Genomic DNA, 20,991 nt, shown 5'->3' with positions numbered 1-20,991 from the left:
AAAAGTAGCGGACCTGTTGTTAAAAATTAAATCACGCTCTCCCCTGGACCCTTGCCCTCCGTTTATATTACAGCTGGCCCCTGAGGAAATAAGCACCGTCTTATCTCCTGTACTAAATTAAATTATGATTTCAGGATTTTTTCCTACGGCAATGAAAAAAGCATGTATTCGTCCCCTGTTAAAAAAGCCTAAGCTGGACCCACTAGATGAGAAATATCACTGTCCCATCTCCTGCTTGCCTCTGCCTGCCAAGGTTCTGGAGAAGACTATGAACCTAGAAACATCTTATTTAGAGACTAACAACATCCTTGATAATACACAACATGGCTTCCGTTCAAAACACTCTACAGAGACAGCCTTAATCATGGCAGCGGAGGAAATACGTAAGGTGATGGATGAGGGAGGAAGGGCTATACTTGTCCTGCTTGATTTAACAGCAGCCTTTGATACCGTGAACCATGCGGTACTTATACAAAGACTAAAGGATGTAGGTATTAGTGGTACAGCTCTTGCTCTTCTCTCCTCCTTTTTATCATCTAGGGAACAAGTGATCTTTTGGGATGGATATCGATTCGAGGAGTTCACACTCCCTGGTGGAGTCCCCCAGGGTTCGGCCTTATCACCTACACTTTTCAACATTTATGTAGCCCCCCTGGCTAGACTAATAAAAAGTTACGGCTTTACGCTGGTGTCATATGCTGATGACACTCAGCTTATAGTGTCTGTAAACCAGTCAGTGGATACCATGGCAGGTTAATTCTGTAAGTGCACTTCTGCCTTGATGACCTGGATGAATTCTAACTTTTTAAAGTTGAACACTGATAAAACTGAGGTCCTAGAGTTTGGTCAGAAAGTTTCGATCTGGAATCATATTTGGTGGCCAACCACAGCCGGTACTTGTCCAGTGCCGGTTAACAAAGCTAGAAACCTCGGATTCATGTTCGACAAAGACCTCACCTGGGCCACTCATATTAATCAAGTTTCATTTGCTTGTATTTTATGTTAAAAGGCCTTAGGAAGATTCTTCCATTCATCCCTTTTTATCTGAGGAAGACAGTGGTAGGGGCCACAATTCTGTCCAGAATTGACTATTGTAATGCTCTTTATTTGGGAGCAGGTGCTGCCCAATTTGCCAAACTTCAATCAATTCAGAACACGGCAGCTAGAGTCTTGCTCAGGCTACCTAAGCATCATCCCACATCTAATTCTATAAAACAACTTCATTGGCTCCCAGTCCGACGACGAGTCAACTTTAAGACGCTTTGAGTGGTGCACAAAGCCTTGTTTGGCGGTGAGGCTGATGACGTTCAATCATTGTTCTCCCGCTACCTGCCATCACGGCCTCTGATGTCAGCCTCCCTTGGCCTGGTGCGACTCCCTAAGATAAAAAAACGCTTTTCCTTCGTAGCATCCAAACTTTGAAATGAATTGCCCTTACACCTGAGGAGATTACCGAACAGATCGATCTTCAGGAAGGAAATTAAAACATGGCTCTTTTTCCAACCTTAAACATGTCAGTTGGCTGTCTGTCACTTTACCCCTAGTGCCAAGACGGTAAACAGACATAATATCGAATCCAAAATATAGACAGGACATAATATTGAGGAAAAAATATAGACTAAACAAAATATCGACCAGACATAATATAGACTACAAAAATATCGAGTTATTTCGATATTAATAGCCAAAATATCGAATCAAAAATATAGACTAGACATAATATCGACTAGATAGAATATAGACAAACAAAAATCGAAAATAAGGTAAGTTTTTACTAATTTGTAATAATTGTGTAATATAAATCTGTAGCAGGTAGTGGGTTTATAGGGGAATAGGGTGGGAAGTAATTTAAATATAATTAATTAATTATGTTTATTAATAATAATTGTAAAATAAATAATAATTGCTAATAAAATATAATTGGTAATGAATAATAATTGATTAATTGATAAATATTTAATTTATAGTAAATTAGTTTCAGTAGCGGGTTGTGGGTTTATAGGGGAATAGGGTGGGAAGTAATTTAATTAAAAATAATTAATTATGTAAATTAATAATAATTGTAAAATAATTAATATTTGGTAATTAAATCAAATATAAATGGTAATTAATAACAATTGAATAATTGATAAATAATTAATGTTTAGTGAATTATTTTCAGTAGTGGGTTGTGAGTTTCTAGGGGGATAGGGTGGGAAGTAATTTAATAAATAATTAATTAATTAAGTAAATTAATAAAAAAAATAATAATTAATAATTGTCCATGAAATAAAAATGTATTGGTTAATAAAAGTTATTGGTATAGGAAAAATAATTTACTTGGTACTAATATTTATATAAATAATAATTAATTATGAAGTTTTTCCTTTTTATACTGTTGCACTCACTGGAGTGGGAATAGTAATTTTAACCCCTACGCTATCCAACGTTTTCCCTACCGTAGCCTCCACTGGAGTGGGAATAGTAATTGTAACCCCTACGCTATCCAACGCTTTCACTACAGTTGCACCCACTGGAGTGGGAATAGTAATTTTAACCCCTACGCTATCCAACGCTTTCCCTACTGTAGCACCCACTGGAGTGGGAATAGTAATTTTAACCCTTACGCTATCCAACGCTTTCCCAACTGTTGCACCCACTGGAGTGGGAATAGTAATCTTTACCCCTACGTTATCCAGCGCTTTCCCTAACGTGGCACCCACTGGAGTGGGAATAGTAATTTTAACCCCTACGCTATCCAACGCTTTCCCTACTGTTGCACCCACTGGAGTGGGAATAGTAATTTTAACCCCTACGCTATCCAACGCTTTCCCTACTGTTGCACCCACTGGAGTGGGAATAGTAATTTTTACCCCTACGCTATCCAGCGCTTTCCCTACTGTTGCACCCACTGGAGTAGGAATAGTAATTTTTACCCCTACGCTATCCAACGCTTTCCCTACTGTTGCACGCACTGGAGTGGGAATAGTAATTTTTACCCCTACGCTATCCAACGCTTTCCCTACTGTTGCACCCACTGGAGTGGGAATAGTAATTTTTACCCCTACGCTATCCAGCGCTTTCCCTACTGTTGCGCTATAGAAGAATCCGATAACATAACAACATAACATAACACTGGAGTGGGAATAGTAAATTTTACCCCTACGCTATCCAACGCTTTCCCTACTGTTGCACCCACTGGAGTGGGAATAGTAAATTTTAGCCCTACGCTATCCAACGCTTTCCCTACTGTTGCTCCCACTGGAGTGGGAATAGTAAATTTTACCCCTACGCTATCCAACGCTTTTGCTACTGTAGAATTCACTACAGTTGTTACAATAAATTTTAACCATTTTGCTATGCTACTGTAAAAATATTATATATGTTTATTTAATAATATTTTTTATATATATGTATATGTATTATTTTTGTAATTTTTTTTTAATTTATAAAAAATATTTATTAATATAAAATTAATTTATTAAGTTTAAGTAAGTTTATATGAAATATATTTATTATAACATTAGTTTTAACTTAATTTAAAGACATTTAAAAAAAACGATATTTTAACAGTCTATATTTTTGTAACTCGATATTTTAGAGTCGATATTTTAGTACTTACCTGTTTAAAGATAGCCAGTCGATATTTTGTCCATCGATATTTTGTCAACGATATTATGGTTTCTCGATATTTTTGAGGTCGATATAATTTCAGTGATCCTGCCAAGACGCCTCAGCAGTAGTGCGCTTTATAAATACCCTCAGTCAGCCAGTCAGTCATTCGGCTGCCACTGGTCGCTTTCATGCAGTGCACTTGTCAGTTCAGTGCTTCAATGGTGCTGAGATGTTGCAGACTTGGGTAACTTGTGCTCTTTGTCGAGTTGTGACACTTGGGCATGGATTGTCCACAGATATGCCGTTGACGTCAAAGGTTGCTTGTGCAGGTGGTTGTGTCCCAGTGTGATCTGCTTCATTCCGGTTGTGGCCGTGCTGTGTACATTGTCATGGTGATTGGACAGCAGCCATCCACTCGTCATGTGGTGTCTCTTGCATTGTCAGTGTGGATGACATATATATGCCTGTTTGCTGTCTTTCGCACGTGTGCATGTGTTGGTTGTGTGCTTGTTGTTGTGTTGTGTGTGTGCCCCTTTGGGCACATGGTGTACGTGGGACTACTTGGTGTTTGTGTGTGTGCTGAGGTGTTCCCGTGAGATCAGGGACATGATCTTGAGTCATTGTGGATGTGAAATGTGCACTGCTTAGTTGTGCATGTTTGCCTTTGGGCTCGTCTCCCCCCGTCCACCCACTCCCTGGGCAGTGCGCACCCTATTGATGTGGTGTCGGGTCATGTTGGACAGTGTCCGGATCCCCGACTCTTGTCTCCATCTCCCGCCTGGTGACTGTGGCCGCCATCTTCTTTATGTCATTCAGCTCCTGGTGTTCTGCTGCCCCCCTCCTCCGGGGTGCGTTCCTGCTTCCGTGTTGGCAGCGAGTTTTTACCTGGTTTTGCCATTCACATCAGTCCAGGGCCTCTTGTGCTCTTCCATTGGCCTTCACTGCCATACGACGGCTTTCAGATGGTCCGAGGTGGTGTGCCATCTTGGCCTCTTTGTTGCCAATGACACGTTGGAGGTGACGTACAGTTGGTGGTGGCATTTTCCGTCTGCTGTTCTTGTGCTTTTTCACGCTTTACGCTTGGGTATTGCTGGCCTAACGCTGGTTGTCACTGTTTTCTTATCGCCTTTGGGCACATCGCATGTTTTTCCCCACTGTGGTTTGTGTTTTTATCTCTGTCATGGTTGTTGTATCGTGGACATTGGCCGCGATTTCGGCAGACTATTGTATGCTACCGCCTTATTGTTAACACAGGGTTATTTTCCCGCGATCGGCTGCAATGTGTAAAGGCGCGTTAGCTATTTTGGTGATGTTTAGCACACATTCTTGTGAATATACCCCCATGAATCTTTTGCTTCGTCCGGAATAAATTGTAGAGCAAACAAATTTGGCTCCTCTTCATATTACATAAAAGTTTTCTTTATTAAAAATTGTTGAATCTAAGCAAAATACAAAAGTAGTCGGTAAAACAATCTCAAACAATATATGATACATGCATCAGTTAGTCATACGTGTGTAATATACTGTTTTCAGCAAAGAGAAAACTTGTTCTTTGGTAAAAAATAGAGGAAACTTATTTCATAATGACAATTGAAACAAACTGATTTTGCACTTAATTCAAGGTTACCTTCCCATCTCATACTTGCCAACATTTTGTAACATGACAGAGGAAGATAATGAAAAAAAAATAGGGCAACTTATTTACTTCCATAGGGCAACTTATTTTCTTCCTTGACCAGCATTGAAACAACAAAAATGGGGGGCTGGTAAGGAGTTTATCCCCTTGTCAGCACCTTATTTTCTGTTGTTTATGAATACCCAATCTCGCAAGGTGCTATTTGTCTGCCCATATCTGTTCTAACATTGAAATGGGCAATTTTAGGCGGGACCTCAATTAAAGGTAAGGCAATTTTTTGCTTTACAAATTGGTAGTCTCCCTCCTGAACGGGGTCTCTTAGCATGTATGTCATCAATCTTGCTTGTCCAAGTCCTTACAGAGGGATCAATTTGCTTCCATATCCAGACTTATTTACCAAACCAAGCAAAAAAGAAATATCAATCTGGTTTCACCCTCTTAATATAGCTTCTTCCATGTAGATGATATACTCCATACTACAAGAGATGAAGCAATAGATAACCACTTCCTGTTTTCTTTCTGTGCAAATCCATCAATCTAACTTTGCTTCAAAGGATTGTGGTGTTACATAATTTTCCAATTTTAATATGTGTGATAGGACCTGCTTAGCAATTCCTATCATGAAGATAGTTTCATTAATGACCAACTTGTCCTCTCAAGAGGCAATAATGTCAGAAAAAAACACTCCGTCTTGTCCAACATACATAAGAATAGACTTGGCAATCAAAACCATCTTTTTTTTATGTGCCTCAGCTTGCACAAAATACAGTGCTGTCCCCTTTGAAGGATTCCCAATCTTTGGATGAGCAGATTAAAAAAGGAAAGGACTTTAATGTAATTTTGTACAGTTGGCCAGCAGCCGAATCATTTATAGCAGCGAAATGCCATTTATGGATGAGAGACTGGAAACCTGCTAATGAGCCTTTCTTTAACAGGAACAAAATGATGTTATCACAATTAGAGGAGCAAGGGACAACATCAGCAGAAGACAATAAACTGATGTACTGATCAGACCTCAAAATAGGGATTATTTTGGGTCTAAAAGTGCTTTTGATCCAATCTTCTTTAACAGAAATTCTGGACAGCTCTTCCATAGTTGTGACTATGCCACAGCAAAGACCCTGGATCTGTTGGATACCCACATTCATATTCCAATTCACCAGTCGTCTCAGAAGAAGGGGTGGGATGAAATTTGTATTCTGCTGGTGGAATTGGAGTCAGTAACTCTGCATTCCTCATGTAAGAATGAATTACTAATTAATTCCGCTGTTCCACAGGCCGAATTCAATCAGCACTGCTTTGCTTGCTATTCCTTTACCTCTGCTGAGGTGCTTTGCCTATCACAGTCAAGTTTTTTTTTAATGAAGTGTCATTGTTTAAAATCCTCTCTTTTTGTGGATTCAGCATCTCTTCTGGGTCCCGCCGCCATGTAATGAGGGCGTGCGTTGAACGTAGGTGGCGAGTTTCAGCTCTTCCAATGGGTGCGCGCCCTGCAGGCCGGCAGAGAGAACAGCGATAACATGGCGGGTCCCGGAGTAGAGCGGCTACCCATGTCTCGGCATCACTGGGGGCAGGAGCCCACTAAGCTATGGTGGCATCAGCGGGAGGAGGAGCTGTTCCCACTGAGCTCCCAGTAGCATAGAGCGCACCCAAAGAGAGTTCTACAACCATGGGAAGGTGCTCATTCGGGACTTTCCAGGGGACACTAGCAACCAGGTGAGAGGAGTGGGTAAAGCCTTCGGGCTAACAGATATAGAGGAGTGAGTTATCAACAGCGTCGGATTGGTAACGCGGGCACTCGGGCAATGCCCGAGGGGCCGGTGTCCGAGCTCCTGCTGTGGGCTGCTTTTTTTAGCAGTCTGGGGGCGACTTGGGCGGTGTCTCTATTGTTGGAATATCGCCAGCGGCCCAGTGGGTGTCTGAGTGGCCTGAGAGGCAGATGGGCGCTCACTACCCCCGTTTAGCAACAGGAAGAGGTGTCACGCTCCCTATGTCTCACTGGACCGGCCCATTAATGTGTGCACATATTGAGCGGGTGCAGGGGGCCTGAATAGAAGTGGCCTCACTTATTTTCAGGTGTGTTTCTCCAGTGTAAATGAATGCGTGCATTTTTTACCCCCTTCTTTTTAATGCAATTACACCAAAGCAGTGATTTGAGGAAAGGCATTATGCAAATGGGGCCGATTTTTTTTTTGTGCCCGGCTGATTTTCAATCCCAATCCGACCCTGGTTATCAAGCATGAAGAAAGTGGAAGATAACGCAGAATGGTTAAGAGAAAGGAGGGGTGGTTTTGGCTTGCCAACTGTTGTGGAGTTTTCCTGCTTTTCTTCCGAGAAATCTGTTTCCAGGGCAGGGATAGAGAGTTATGATACCGAGAATAAGCAAAATCCTTAGGCAGGGGTGGGGGATGGGGGGACCTTTCAGAATATTTTTTGTGGGCAAAGGACAATTTGCTGTCTCTCTCTGCAGTCCTTCTTCTGGTGAGGGAGAATGGGTCTGTGGAACAGTTGATCAGGATTTTCCAATTCTAATTAACTCCATTTCAGCAGATAGTTCAGAAATGTAATTCTCTTTGGATCAATATGTTTGCGAGCCAGGAAGATGTTCTACTACAAACCTACTGGTCTGAAATCCCATCTCCGAAATCATGGAGAGTAGACGCCCTGTCCTGACAGTTGCCTATAGAACTTCTCTTTGCTTTTACGCCAATCCCTTTAATTCCGAAAGGTCTGATGAAAATCCAGGAATTAGCAACAGAGGTGCTGTTATTGGTCCCATGTTGGATTCACCTTTCAAAGTAGCCTAATGATTACACTTGTTAGTTCAGCAACATTGAATATTTCCTATTGTGCTATCTTCTCTCAGACTCCCCTTGTTACCGAAAGTGCCTCTGAGTCACCTTCGTCTAGGGGAATAGTGATCGAGAGAGTATATATTCAGGCATTAGGGTGTTCTTCAGATGTTGCAACATGTATTCTGCAATATAGACATCCTTCTACCCTGAAATGCTATGTATACCATTGCAGACTTTTGAAAAGGACTGTGCTTCATAAGCTTTGATTTGGGAAGCACCTATGACTTGGAGTTTATAAGGAACAGCTTCTCTTTGGGCCTTGCAGTATCTACTTTGTGTGCCCATGTGGCAGACATTCATGCATTTAGGGAACCGAACATTGAGACCATTTTTCTTCTAGCTAGAAGTCTATTTAAAGGATTGCTTTTGAGAGGACGTATGATCCTTTATACAACTCCTACATGGGATTTGCATTTGGGGTTTCAGGTTTTGCAGTCTCCACCTTTTGATCCTTTAGCATCAGCAGACCTCAAATTCCTTTTATATATGGTACCATTCTTAGTAGCTAATCCCTCCCGGAGGCGAATAGGATCTTTTAAATTCTAAGCCTAATTTAAGATTTTTTCCGGACAAGATTGTGCTGAGTCCAGGTCTGAATTTGTTCCTAAGGTACCCTCATGTTTTAATTGTTCTCAATACGCAATACTACCTGTGTTTTTAGATTGCATATACTAGATATTCAACAAGAGCTTTAAGTATTTCTATCTAGGACAGCCTCTTTTTGAAAGGCAGACAATCTGTTAGTTACACCTTTAATATAATCACAAAGCTACACACATACTTTTTAGCAAAGGGCTGAAACAAAGAATAATTTGTTCCTATGGCCAAACTGGAAAATCCCTTTCTGCCCCATTTTAGGGTGGGCCTGCAGAGGGGGCAGTTGCATTCTGGGAAACCATTTTTCCAGATATTTACGAACCATTAATGCGTACATATTAAAAGGAGATGTTTCTTCACATTTTGGATCTTGTATCTGAATTCAGTTTGTAATCAATAATTAGAGTGAATTAACTTACATTTGTTGAAATGAATTAAATTATTGGCTGAACATTAACAATCCATGTATTTGATTTTCTGTCTAGAAGCTAAATATGTCGGTTTTTATATAAGGGGTGAGGTAGAAAGATAAAGGGGGTAATGACCAGGCAACTTACTGGTAATCCTCATTACTCTGAGCATTGGTCTTTCACATAACAGTCCAGAGTTCTCACCCTCCCAACCACTGCGTAAATAGGATCGAGTTCAGAGTATTGGAATTTTACCTGATGTTCCAGGAAGAGGTTAAGGATTTTGTAGTATGTGGTGAATTGTCCACACAGGGGAAGACATTTTTGGAGAATGAAACAATGTTGCTATTTCTTTTTGCTTGGTTATCTGACAGATCTGTGTATGAAAACAATTGCTCAATACCTAGGGACTGTGGTGAAGAAGACAAGGACCCGAATTATGAACTTTACTGGTAAGAAAAAGTTATGTCATCTAGAAAAAGTGAATTTGGTCTATGCTTGCATCAGTGGAGTTGCGGTAACATGCCCCTTGGACACACTGTGGTATTTATGAAGGTTCAGACAAGTGCCAATAGTCCACGTTTAAAAGAATCATGAGATGTGAAGTGTTTTGCATTGTACTTTGTGTTTTCTTTTCATTGGCGTTTGTTCGCAGGGTTCCCTGTCTGACAGACTTTCCTTCTCTTGTCTTTATTTTCGTGTTTCTCTGTTATTTCCAATCTTTCCTGCAGTGAAACCTCATTCTTCAGATAACAGCAGTGGAGGCTCCTCCAATAAGGCAGAGGAGCATCGCCCAACTGCTTTTCGGAAGTGGAAGGAAAAAGAAAACAATAATAACTGAAAGCTATTATCCTTTCATTTTTTTCTGTTGGAGGCGTGGCAGCTTTGCCAGGCAGGCAGGGCTGCTCTGCTGACAGAGCAGAGATGGGGAGGAGTGGTTTGCACTCCCTAAAGTGTGCATGAATGTTTGGCCGGCCCTCTGCGGCCGGCCAAACATTCATGCGCACTTAACATGTTCTCCATCCAGGCTGCATTGCAGGAGAACATGCCCTGTCCCCATCTGAGTGCTGTGGTTTGACGCTCAGACCAATCACAATGCTGCAATGCAGCGTTGTGATTGGCTCATGGGAGGGTCAGCCAGGATGCTTCCTGTGCCTTCTACAGGCCAGAGGAGAAATGCGATGACGAGGACGCGCCAAGGGAGGACTCGGTGAGGAGGTAAGTTGAATTTTATTTTTTATTTACCCCTCGTCCCCGTCTCCCCCCTGACCTCCCACCGCCTCCCGGACTCACCACGCCCTACCGATCTGTGCCAGCCGCCACTGTCTGGCACCCTGTGAGGGAGACAGAAAAGGATAGATGGAGCAGAATGCAGAGGCAGCTTTGCCTGCACCGCAGGACATGACAAGTCGAAGCAGTGAGTCAGAGGCCTGACTCTGATCCGCTTTTTCCTCGTGAGCGTGAGACATGCCAAACTGTCTTTACTGTAGGTCTCCCATTGTTGGATAAACGCACCCTCACACAGAAAGCGGTGGGCACCCCCACCACTTTGCTGCTCTATGGACCCCATGACAAGGCAGGCCTTGCCTCACCATCTTCTGCTTATGGATTCCACCAGAGCCCTCATTTTGCAACTCCTGACGGTCGCCATATCCACTGTTTAATCTTCCACCGACAGGTATTATCTTGCTAAACCTGAAATTGAAAATGTCAGTCTTCCTTTCTGGAGAGCTGAAGGAAGAGCAGGCAGGGCACCCCGAATCTCTAAGTAATTTACTCCTTTTCTAATTAAAATCAGTCACTCAGCTGTCCCTGCTGAGCGCTCCCGCCATTAATGGAACGGGTGCGGGAAGCTTGTCACCGCCTGCACAGGTGTCTCGCTGATAGGGTGCAGGTCATGCGCACGGACCATGCTTTGCAAGGCGCGGAAAAGTAATCTTTCAGCTGGCTCTGAAACTGGAAAATCAATAACATGGCACCAGGGAAAACCAATGTTTTAGCTGATAAAGTTGCTGCGTTTGCCGGTGTTGTGAGAGTGTGCAAGATCAGGACACAGCGCCACATCTTTTAAAAATCCCTTTTAGCATTGCTGATAACCAGCAGACTGAGTGCAAGCACAACTGCAAGGGAACAAGTGGGTTGACACGGATCAGAAGATATGGATTGTACAAAAGAGACGTGAATAAGACAGTAGTCTTGCTATATATTAGAGGGAGTGTTAACCGCACATATGTTATTTAGTGTTATTGATACAGAATCATGGTATTTACAACTCAAACTATGCCCATTTTATTGCTCTTTTAAACATTAAACGAAAACAGATGGATGCTATTGGTGACATAAACGCATTTTAACTAACCCCAGAAAATCCACGACTTCATACTGTTTTGGTGCAACTATAGAAGGTTTTAGTTTTAAAGTCTGAGTGCCCGATAATAAAAATATTTGACACCTAATCTTCTTTGTTTTGTTTCAGGAATCATCAGGACCTGTTATTCACATGACCAAAACTTGAGAAATTGATCCTATTAAACATTCCACTTTCTGATCTGTAGTATGCCTTAGTATGAGTTACTCTATCTTGTTGGTCAATTTGACTCCTGATTTTTTTCCCTTTTGTATAAAAAATTAGGGTCATTGTTCGTGATGACAAAGATTTCCAACACCTGAGTTAGAGTGTATTCTATGTGCTACAGAAAACTTTTTATTTACATTCTAAACCATACAAAGCCATTCATTTATAGCCAAAGAGTAGCCAGTATCTGCAATTAAAGTCAAAGTCCCCTATAATGAGACAGGTTTACATTCACATCATTGGAAACATGAGTTTGCGCGAGGATCAGAATTCTTGTTTGTGTTTTTTTAAAAAGCCCACCACTGTTTTTTCCTGACAGATTTCAGCAGATCAGCACTGCTGAAATTTATAGGGGGAAACTTCTGGATAAAAGGCAAAACAACAGTAATTTGGTGCATTAAATCACCAATTCTCCATGTAATACTATATTTCCAAGTTCAAAACTTCGATTAGGAAGTATTTACCACATCCACTAGATAATGGTATTCACTGGGTCTGGAAAATATCCAACCCCTGCCTGCACAACTCCTGATCAGGGCCAAAAAAAGCATTTTTCAGTTAGACATAAAAGACAACTGATCTTTATTGGATGTTGATAGATCATTTCCACTGCCAGGCTTCAGGGACCACACAGTCCACTATTTTCCCAACAACAATCTCATAAGGAATGGATTGTTCTCGTGCTACCTCACAAGCCAAATAAGAAATCCCCAAATTATTGCCATGTGAAATAGCATTCAAACTATATATATCAAGAGGGAGGGACTTGGAGCGCATAAAGGTCCAGCATACATGCTACGATTAGCTAATCAAAATCACAGGGGTATGCAGTTCCTAGTAAGTACGGATCTTTCAGCTTCAGTCAGTTAAGTTCCACAGAGTCTGCAGCGAGCATTACTCTGTAGGAACACATGCCCTCCTCACCTCGATAGGTGTCATGCTTTATCATTGGGCTTTTGTTCCACTACAGGTCGGCGCTGCAATGCCCGACGGGCACCCTCAATGGGGGCTCTTTACCCGAGATCTTTTTATAAGCCATAAGATTAAGTGTGGGTGTGTGGGTAACATAGTAGATTAGTGTATTTTAAGTAAATATGTGAAAGAGTGGGATAAAAATAGACAGGAGGTATTCTACAGAAATATTTTAATGATTGAGATCTACTGCCTATGTTAAAATATGTGGTGCCACCGACTAGAAGTGATTATGTAAGGTAGCTGAAAGTTGACATGTTTCAAGCCTAATGTAGTCATATGAATGATCTAATCTACACAGTGACTCTGATTTAGATAAGAGACTAAATATGTGTTACTCCCAGCCACCTATACTTCTCTATGTATCAATATAGGTAAATCAATTTTTGAGAAGCCCCACTGAGGGTATAAATCAGGTCTCCTTGAGTATTCTGAGGTTGCTGGCGTGAGTAGGATTTCCAGTGTGATGATATACAGGAGTTCCACGCTAATAAGCGTGTAACCAGGAAAAATGCTTGAGGAGTCACTGTCAATATGTTTATTTATGATTCAGAGCTCTAATGAGTTCCACATAAAAATATACAAAAAGCGAAATAAATTTACAATGTGTTAAATCATAGTATTCTTGATAACAGAATAAAGCGCAATCGAAAGCATAACAATTATAATTTCACTCTGCAAGTGGGGTTAAAAGCAAACGTAACTCCATATCATCACAGCTCAATATATGAAGTGCGTGTGAGCGTATAAATTAAAAATATATATATTTACCCACCCAATTTTAGATTTGTGCAAAACTCCATAAGACTTCGTCCCTTTAAATATCCAAACATCCTCCTTTATACAGTTCAAATAGCTTTAAGAACAGTTTATGATAAAAAAGCGAAATGCTACGTAGGTAGGACCCTTTTCCTATCAGATTTACACATGATGTGGGGTGTGGCCAAACAGCACTTGGTTTTATATCCTGCCCTAGATTTCAGATTTTAATGTACAAAAAAGATCTACCACTCAAAATCGTATTTGGCATATCAAATCTTAAGCACCTATGGAAACAATATTTAAAAATTGTTTGAGTAAGCTAAATGTTTAAGCACATACTAATTCAGAGGGGGGACAAATAAACAATTCTCAGCCTCCTCTGCGATAGTAATATTATTCTTTAAAAATATAGGTCTTATAGGTAACATTGTAGGGGTGTAATGTGGGAGAAACAAATAGCACACGGTTCAAATTTTGCACCCAATTTCCATATCAATCACATATTCTTTCCTTCCTAGGTAATCCCTCCCAGGACCCTGTTATAATTCGCAAGGGGAGCAGATTCATCCTTAGTAGCAAAATTGTTCTACACACTCCATGGGGGAGGTTCCATACAACATATGGTTGGAGCTTTTTATACATACAACGCCCCACTATTGTATCATTCCGGGGTGCCCTGAACACAAAGATATTTCTCTCTTATGACCAACTTTGTAAGTAGTTTTTTTTATTAAAGGTTTCACTGCAGATTTTGGTTGAGAACATGTACCACTCCCCTTGATTTCAAATAAGACCAAAGCTTTCTCATAATTTCTAAAAATGACACTTTTCCCTTTCAGGCAGTAAAAGATTTCATGTCTTAGTGCAGCCCGAATAGAAGTTGCACCATTTTCCAATAAGACATTTCCCCACCTTACACATGCTGCCATAGCAAATACACAAGTCGAGAGAAGCTCAAACTCTATCCGAAGTGCCGCTATGCTCGCTGCACAATTCAGATTACAAATTTGGAACCAAATGTGCCCTTCCACCTTTAAAAAAAATCCCATTGCTGAGCATCGACAGACTCACAAGCATAACTCAAAGTTGGCGAGATTTTGATTTGTAAACAGATAGAACATGTGCAAAATGTCTTTGACCACAGCATTTATATATCCTGCCAAGTGTGGAGGCCTGGGAAATAACTTTAGTTCTGCACTGGTCAATGTGGTCATTGCTGGGGCACTTACTAGAGAAAATTCTACCCCGATATGGGTATTGCGACACAACCTCAAATTTATTTTTACCTAAAAACCAATTCATATTTTTCTTGATCCTACATCCCTGAGACCTAAAAAACATGATTTTACTTTTCAAGATATTTACTTTTTCAGAAGTTATCATCAGAATATTGACCAACCTCATTAAGTCGCCTTTGCAAACCTATTGGAATTAAATCCAATAGGATGGCATTGTCTGCGTAAAGCAGACAGCTCAATTCTATAGGGCCTAGTTTTGGCAGATCACCTCTACAGAGCCCAACTCGGCTCGGGATATCAATGATGTACAGGGAAATGTGGAGAGGGGCTAAAAGGCACCCCTGCTTCAACCCATTTTGAGATACCACTTTGCCTCACAGACCCTCTTTACCACCCAGCAACACCTGTGTCCATGTAGAGGAATTCAATGCAATGATCAGTCTTAACGGATGCCCCAGGATCCCCATTGCGACCAGTTTTCTCCACAGAGTCCCGCGGCCGACCCGATCAAAAGCTGTGCATAAATCTATGAAGCCAATATATAAAGTAATTCCCCATCCGATAGGATATTTTTCAATCAGGGTTTGTAAGACAGAGATGTTATACATAGTGCCACTATGAGCACGAAAACCTGCTTGTTCTATGGGGTCTAGAGCATTACCAAAAGCCCAATCCTGAAGGTGAAGTAGTATACTTTTGGCAAACAGTTTTTCGGTTGCATATAGTAGCGAAATCTGCTTAAAACTGGCTGGAGAAGTCTTGGGACCCTTTTTATATAATGGAACCACTATGCTTCCTTTCCAAGAGGACGGAATGATTCTGTAAGTGTAGCAGTGAGCAAACACCGGGTAAAGAAACTGAGCCTAAGCCGACCTACCTTATTTGAGGACAACTATTGGAAGATCATCTGGACCCATTGTACCAGTGTACCTTGCCCCTTTAATAAAACTTTATTTTTCCTTACAAGATGGAGGATCATAAATATTCTCTGGGGAGGATTGAGGGATTAGCTCCATTGAACTGTTCCTAGGATTTAGTGCATACAGCAGTGAAATGTATGGAGTACATTCTGCGCCTCATATTAGAATGGCTTTTAGCTTAGTTCTAATATTGCAGAATTCAGCGATGAGGGTCCAATATTTACGTGAATCACCAGACTGTGCTACCTCTCTGTTTGTTCAATTTAGAATCCTCCATCCTCCTACATTTGGAGAACTTAAGTCTAGTTCTTACCCGCTTTAACCTATTGATTTCCCTTTGCCTGGACAATGATGCCTGCTTAAATTGGCCCCTTACTAAAGCATTTAAACCCCGGTTTAGCTTTTTTATCATCCACGATAAAACCACAGGATGGTCGATGACATTGGGAAGTGTTTTACTCCCACACAATCTAAATCAATGTAAATGCTTCTCATACCAACTAATGTGGTGCTCCTGACCAGGTCCGGAGCTCGCATTTTTAACATATCCCCCTATACAAATCAAATTTTTACTTGACCAAAAGGAGCACCCATTTGTTCTATTATATGTAATAGTTTCCTTTCTCGGATTCCAACGATCAATCATCTTTAGTTCCAGTTTCATATCCACTGAAGAAACACTATGGTCACTCAAATCCATCCCTAGTGTCTTAAAGTTAGTGCATACTCCAAAAAGTTGGTACAATACTATTATATGTTTGACTAGTGACTGCGCCCAGGCAGCATGAAAAGTAGGGGCTGCATGGGAGTCATCCGGACATCTCCCATTGAATAAAACTAAATCATTAGTTCTCAAACAATCCAGGAGACTCAAACCTCTCCTATCTGATTGAGTGTGAAATGGTAATATTATTTTTGGAATAATTCATACATCTTCCAATTCTCGATTTTTAAAGGCCAGCGAAGCACAATTTGGGATTTTGGTGTTAAAATCACCTAACACAATTATTGATGTGCAATCTTCAGAAATGCTGACTTTGTGCAAAAAAGAAAACATGGCGACAACAAGAGAATCGGACGCTCTACCTGGAGGTATATACACGTTTGCCAATAAAAAAGTAGAGTGTTGTCCTTATGTCACATTACCCAAGCTCAGTTTTAAATACATGCAGAGTTTAGATAGATGAATAAAAACCAATGGATTCCAGTTTATGCTGTTACTAAGAAGAATTAATAAGCCCCCATTTGTGTGACTTTTTGCTGAGGGTTTTGCTGCACAACAAAAATCTAAAAAAATCGCCAAACCAAAATCTACATAACTCCATGTTTCCTGTAGGCATTTATCCATGGATTATAAAACATTAGCGCACCCAATTTAAAACTGGGGTTTTCTACACCTGCCACATTCCAGGAAAGGATCTTTCCCCGGGGGCTAACTCTGCAGCACGGGGAGATTTTTATTTCCTTTGGGAGCATTCAATGATCCAGCCACCTAACTCAGCATACCCGCTAGATTTGGTAGCCCTTTGATCCTCATGTCCCTAATATTAATCCCTCTTTTCCCTGAGTTATTAGCAACGGAGATTGTGACAGTCTCTTTTAAGCTCAAGTGCCCCCTGCATTTCGTTTTCACCCTGTATGTAGCCTGGCAGCCTCTTCTGGAAGATTCAGACTGACCAGCTATTGACCCAATCATACAAGAATACGTCAATCCCATTTTTTCTAAAGTGATCGACGTTCGTCAAGACTAACATTGAAATGATCCCAGAACTAAAAGTAACTTTAGAGGTTGGGAACCCATTTTGATGTACCAGGGAAGACCCGCTCTATGTTTCCACTTGTTGTTAATCTCAGGTCCTCAATTTCAGATAGTGCCTGCAATAGGCAGCTTTCGTTAAGTGGGCCCAGTTCTCTGTCAAATAGGGAAGCAAAAATCAGGGGATTAGCTACATGTCCTGGCTTGTACCTTCGTAGAATATTATCACTATACTTTCCCCCACCACCTCTGTATTTACAAAGGGTGACGAGGAAAAGGGGGATACAGAGTAGGCCTGGGCGAAGCACTACGCTACGCTCGCGGAGTTTGCGAAGTTTGCGCAACTTCGCACTATGCGAGCTGCACGTAGCACAGTGCAAACACGCGTAGTGCAGCGTAGCGTAGTGCAGAGCTCATTTTTTGCTTGTTCGCGGTCCTGAACGTCATGTTCGCGACCGCGAGCAAGCAAAATGACATCCCGGCAAGATTCTCAACGCGGGGAGGTAAGGTTTCTCATTGTGAGTGGTTGCGCATGCTCGCGACCGCTCTCAATGAGAAACTACAAGTTTGCGTTGAGAAAGCTGCAGCTCGAGTAATAATCTACTCGAGCAGCAGAAAACTACATTTCGCACTGTGCAAGATGCCGTTTTCAATGATTGCACAGTGCCGGATGCTTGTCCGCACTGTGCAATCATTGAAAACACTTCTTGCACAGTGCGAACACGCTACTACGCAGCTCGCGTAGTGCTATGTGAAGTTCGTGTAGTGGGAAGTGCACTTCGCGTAGCTTCGCGTAGCGCTGCTTCGTGAACTACGCCCACCCTTAATACAGAGGCAGGACCCACCCACCAGGCGACTTTCCATGTTTACCCATAATCTGACCGGGGAAAAACTCGGTACGCAAAAGATTAGAGGGATAGCTACCCATTATCTGCCCTGCCTCGAACGAGTTAATATTTATTACTTCTCCCATATTCTCCTTAACAACCTGGACCGACACTAGCTTTTGAGACTTCCGTTCAGCTCCCAATCCTCCCCTTCCTTGAAGCCTGTTCCATTACAGCCTACTACCCTCCCATCCTTATGCCCCTCCATTTGTACTAATTGCCCCAGTTTGGGCACCTCGCTCAAAATTGAGGAAGAAAGAAGTAAAATTCACATCAGGGCAGTCGAATTCTTGACCACCATGGGATGCAGCAGCCTTAAACTCTTTTCTTTTTTGGGACAAAATAACATTTTCAAGTCCTTCCATGGCATCAGAGAACCTCAATTGTTTTGGTTTACGTTTTGTAATACAACATTTTTTTTTCTTTTCTCCCTTCTGCACTTTTACCCCATTGCACTCGATTGAAAGGTACCTTCCCCTGGGGGGTCAAGGGCAATTTCACCCTCAGTCTGCTCAATAGAAGAGGGGGTGGTTATATAGGCTAGGTCATTCAGACTACTAAGGTTTCCTTTTTTTTTAAATTGGATAAAAAGGTGCTGAGCCCTTTACAATTTCACTTACGACACCTGTCGGGACATCATCCATGGACGACTAATTATAAGAGGCAGTACAACACATGTTATTTACTGCTTACTATCCCCAGTCCGCTCGGGTGAGGGTGCTTCTAAGTCACCGGAAAGTCCCACTTGGAATTTTCCTTACCACTATATTAATCTGAGTAGCCTGGGTGTTCAAATGAATACTCTTTTCCACCTGTCCTCAAGAGGTACCAGTGGAAGTAAGAAACAGCACACCCATCAAGATCGGGGACAACACATTCAACATATGATCCGAATTTACAGTAACTTTTTGTAGCAAAGTTAAAATTGATGAGAGAATCCTCTTCAAATCACTTATATATCAGAATTTTCCCTCCCTCCCCTGTTCGCATATACAGCCTCATTCTCATTCGCCCCCACATTCATTAGTTGCAAAATATTGTGTACCTCTTCACTTAGGGTCATCTCCGAATTCGTTAACCCCAATGATTGAGAAAGGAGAACACTTGTAGGTGTACTACTATACGAAGCTGGCATTCATGAGCAACTAGTAGGACAGTCCATTGACAGTCTCACAGCTGTATCTCAAACAGTTGGCGAGTTTAAATTGGCCTCCATTGTTTGATTTTTCTCCATGGGTATCGTAATATCCGGTAGTGTTATATCCTCTAAGTCCCCAGAGTCAAAACTACATCAGCCCCCCGAAGAGGATTCTGGGGCATCTCAGGCAACTCCCAAAGTGGAGTCAATTCAGCTTTAGACTGTGCAACATTTACAGTTTCAGATATTACCATCAAGCCCATTGGCTTTAGCAAAACTGCAACTTGAGATAACAGCTTTTTACCAACGTCATTATTTTTCAAAAAAGTCTTAGTATGTTACGGGTCTGTTTCCACATTTTCAACCTGAATCTTTAATGGGCATTGTTGCTAAGCTCGATAGGTTGATTTAGACCACAGAGTTCCCCCAGGTTCTGTACAATAAGCTTACTCTGGTCCGGAACTAACAATTGCAAAATAGTCCTGTTTATGGTCAACTCACCCGCATTAACACCTCTAGGAGTTACTTTCCCTTCACTAGACCCAGATGTTTTGCTCCTCAGTCCCCTGGTGAACATAGCGAATACTGCTGGGTGAGATTTCTTAAGGGACAGATGATTTTGTGGCTTCTTTCACTTGATAGTTTTACAGAGTTTAGGCGGACTAGGGCATTCAGGAGTATTCCCAATCAGATCAGAAACAGGCTCAAATCCTGTCACTGGCCCTGCAGATGTAATTAACCGTCCAGATTGTAAACACCTAGCAGGCATTCTTAGTTATTATAGACTAATCTTAGTCTAAATCTTTCAACCAGACTTACTGTTTGGACACCAGATGCTGGGAAATTGGCCAGTTAAAACAGTCTGAGCCCGTCGAGCAGGTGATTCTTGAAATTCCTGAGATTCCTTAAATCCGGTTTGGTTTATCAAAATCCCTGAAGTCACTGAAGACTAGACCGGTCCTGTCTGACCCAAGCCGACCAGGTCTCTCTCCTTCTCCACCTCAGCCCGCCACTTTCTGTTTCACAGGTTTTTCAGAGTGGGGCCAATGAGGGGGACAGCGAGATGTAAGCAGGGTGTAGCCTTGAAGTCTCTGGCTGGACCTTACCATTGAGCAGGGGGCCAGGAGCCAGTGAGAACAGTACTGTAACAACAAGAGAGGAAGGGCTTAAGACAACACTCCTATGCCCCTGGTCAAATCTGTAACAACAACGAAGGAGTGCAAAGCACAGTGTTCAAACTCAACTAATACGCTAGAAGACACCATATGTCTTGAAAAAATTGTGATGTGCCAGAATTAACAAAACAATACATATATATGTGTATCACAGGAATGGCAAACACCTAACCAGTTGGGTTGTAACTACAACTGGGTGCCTGTATCCCACTTTGTAAAACAGGACAGGGATCTCCCTGTTGTAGAAGGACCCTCACTCACCACTAGCTGGTGACATGCTTCATCACGGGGTCCCCGCTGGGGTGATCTAGTACCTCCCCAGCGTGCTACAACGCCTGTTTACAGCGGAGCAGGATGTGGTGGATGCAAAAGTGCCCAAATCAAAGTGTGGTGATAATAGGTGCAATTTTTAAAAAAAATACTAGGTTGTAGTCTTTATACCTATTTTAATAATGACCAACCTGTATTTAGTAAAA

This window comes from Lissotriton vulgaris, chromosome 2_1 (genome assembly GCF_964263255.1).
Source record: "Lissotriton vulgaris chromosome 2_1, aLisVul1.2, whole genome shotgun sequence".
Lineage (NCBI taxonomy): Eukaryota > Metazoa > Chordata > Amphibia > Caudata > Salamandridae > Lissotriton > Lissotriton vulgaris.
This window is presented reverse-complemented; position numbering follows the sequence as displayed.